Genomic DNA, 3699 nt, shown 5'->3' on the forward strand with positions numbered 1-3699 from the left:
TTCCATTTTTCCAGTTGTGTCTAATTTCAGTAAGGAAAGTATTTATTCAGTTCTTCTGTGTGACTGTGAGTGAGAAACAAGCTGTTACACCATCATTTCTTTTCCTATTGTGTGGGAACTCAGCATTGCATCATCCTTAGCACTGAGAACAAGAGATGAAGATCCCTCCTTGCTGGGTGCGGTCCACGGTTTGGTAGCCAATCTTCAAGCCAAAGTAAGAGTTCTAAACAGTTTTTTAAAGCTGCTTGTTTTGTGTCTGAGCACTTGGGGACTGGGAGTTACCAACATGTGTAAGGGCGTGAGAACTGCAAGTCATAGAAAGCATTAAGAACAACTAGAAAAACTTAGATTCAGAAAGCATTGCTACTTAAAATCTAAGAACTCGTAGTACTCACATCTCAAGCATAAATATACTATTTGGATATAATGATAAAATGGCTGTTCTTAAAGATTTTGCCAATCAATTGCTTATGGTATTTTATAATGAAAATCTGGCCACTGGCATGGATGTTCATACAGGTACATAGTTCTGTTTGCTGTAGGCCTTTCAGAGAAAGCACTGCTTGACTAAATCTCATGTACAGACAATACAGTAGATTGTTTATTCGTGTTGCTTTTATTTGTTCTGCATGGTTATCAGTTACAAATGACAACTATTACTTGGCCCACATTAAACACTCTTAAAGAATCCAGGAACAAGTAAAAGTAAAATGAAAGGTGTGTCGCTTTGGAGTGTGGTTAAAGTTTATGTGCCTACAGCAGGCATAGCAAAAAGACAAACTGACTTCTACCTGGTGCAAATCTAGACAAGGTGTTAACATCTATATCAAAAGCCGTCCATTGAGGAAAAGGCAGCTTTATTTCACAGACATTTGCACCTGCATGCAGAGTTTACAAAGTAAATACTGCAGTTCTTCAAGGGCTGGAGCAATCGGGAACCCTTCAATAAACAAGCTGGAACTCCTATTCCAGGGGTAGTTGTAGATCTACTTTACGATGCTTCAGGTTGTCGTTTTTATTTGGATGGTGGGGAAGATTTCTCCTAAAGAAATGGAGACAAAAAACAAACCTCAACAAAATACACCTTTCAAAATGGGAGCTAAAAGACTTAGAGAAAGTATACAAGGAAACACGAAACCTGCCTGTGAAATGCAACCAGTCCCCACCTAAAAAAAAAAAGTGCCGTTGAGAACTCACTCTTAAGCTAACAACAAAAACAACGAATCAATAAAGAGCGGGGACTTCCTGTCTGTTATCAGTTTTAATCTGGTATAATGACCATTGAAGAAAGACATTGAAAAATTCCTCTCTAGGTTGTAGTGAAAATGAAACAGTTTGGTGTTCAAGTTCTCCTCAGTTCACAGGGTGGGATCTGGAACCAGCTCGCACATTTTTGTGAGTTCTAGCTAGTTAACCACTGGAAATAAAGAAGAATTTAATTATCACTCTCATGGTAACTCTTTAGAAATTGAGTATAAATACGTGTAGGAGTAAAATAATATCTAAAAGAACTTTCCCTCAAAATGCTCAGGAAGGCTAAAAGTATAGAGTACCCATTGAAAAAGGAGCTTGTCGAAGTTATAAGGCACATAAGCACAGGGCAGGACAGCCTTTTTTTTTTTCATAGAATCAATTTAATTTCAATTTCACAGAATATCTCAAGTTGTAGAGACCCATAAGGATCAGAGAATCCAACTACTGGCTTCACACAGGACCACCCAAAAATCAGATCTATCAACGGTTTGAAACCGTTGTTGAGATGCTTCTTGATCTCTAGTAATGACCACTGCCCTGGGAAGCCTGTTCCAGTTCCCAATCACTCTCTGATGAAGAATCTTTCCCTAACACCCAATCTGACCCACCTCCCCTGATGCAGCTTCATACTACTCCCTCAGGTTATATCACTTGTCACCTGAGAGAGGACATTGGCACCAATTAAAAAAAAAAAAAAATTTCTATGATGTAAAAATATAATTCTATGATTCCTATGTAAACAAAATTGTTACACTCCGTTAACATTCTGTAATAACGACATTCCTATTGTCAGTATTACTGACAGTGCATCTTTCAGCCTTCCCATCATTAAAGTTTTATTTGGGACGTGCAGTTTCCAGAAGGAGGTTGCCTTAATTGGGTTCCATGGGCAGACAAATGGAGTTTATCCCTCTCCCATATGGCCAACAGATATTTTTTTTTCCTTTTAATATACAATGAAGCTGAGTTCTTTCCATTTGTCCTTTATTGGACTTTGCATTTTTTTTTCAGGATGATACTGAGGAGAATAAGCTGCCCTCAGGCCACATTTTAGCACTAAGAGTAGCAGCTAGGTCTTTTTGAGTTGCTCTAGAGATTGAGGCAAACATCTCCAGGAAATCCTGAAAACCTTCCAGTCCTGGACAGCAGCTCCTAAGACACCTCTGAATTACCTTAGACTGAACTTTCACGTGTAGATGGCACCACGCAAAAACACTCATTGGGATCCAAAAGCTGCATTCATGTTGTGATGGGGCTCCCATTCTGCCTTTCAACAGGGCTGCTACCTCAACGCCAACTCCACCCTGCTCTCCCTTGCCTGTGCTAGCTGAAAGTCATCTCCTCGCACCTTGCTCATCCACACACTTCATTCCCACTACCATCCTGCCAGGGCAGTGGTGCAGTCCCCATTCTTCAAGATGTTTAAGAACATGTGGAGGTGGCACTTACAAACATGGTTTGGTGATAGGATTCAGCAGACTGATGATTGGATTGGTGATTGTGTCCAGGCTTGGGACCCCAGGCACAAGAAGGATGTGTACTTGCTGGAACAGGCGCACAGGAGGGCATGAATATGATCAGAGAGCTGGAGCACCTCTCCTGTGAAGACAGGCTGAGGGAGCTAGGCTTGTTCAACCTGAAGAAGACTCTGAAGAGACCTCATTGTGGCCTTCCAGTGCTTGAAGGGAGCTTATAAACAGGATGGAGATGGACATTTTACACAGTGTAGTAGAGATGGACCAGGGGAAATAGCTTTAGTTTAACTAAAAGAAATCTAGATTGGATGTTAGAAATTCTTTCCTCAGAGGGCAGTGAGGAGCTGGCACAGCTGCCCAGAGAAGCTGTGGTGCCCCATCCCTGGAGGTGCTTAAGGCCAGGTTGGATGGGGCTCTGGGCAGCCTGAGCTGGTGAGGGGCAGCACTGCCCACGGCAGGGGTTGGGGTGAGTGGGCTTTGAGCTTCTTTCCAGCCCAAACCATTCTGTGATCTTATAATTTGATGATCTTGAAGGTCTTTTCCCACCTAAACAATGTTACAGTCCTATGCTATGACCCTATCTTTCCTTCTGTGTGGCACAAAGCCGATGGCTCAGGTAGACACGCTGTGCTGCATATCGCTTCCAGCAGACCCGGCCCTGTCCCTGTCAAGCAGTGCTTCAGCCCACACGGCACACGCTCAGTGAGTAACTTTTACCAGCAAAGCCAACCCAAGGCCGGCACCTCAACGAAACGCCAGCCTAACGTTTCCCACTGGAACGGCATCACCACTCACGTCACTCACCGAGCGGGCGGGGCGCTGCGGAGCACGCGCTCTGCGTTCTTCTGTGGGCGTCTGCGCGGCGGCGGGGAGCGCGGCGGCCAATGGGCAGGCGGGGTGTGTGCGTGTGCGGCGGGGGGGGGGCGGCAATGTTGTCGGGAGTCACCTGACCGCGGTCGCCGCAGTCGGG

This window comes from Meleagris gallopavo, chromosome 1, assembly GCF_905368555.1.
Source record: "Meleagris gallopavo chromosome 1, MGAL_WU_HG_1.1, whole genome shotgun sequence".
Lineage (NCBI taxonomy): Eukaryota > Metazoa > Chordata > Aves > Galliformes > Phasianidae > Meleagris > Meleagris gallopavo.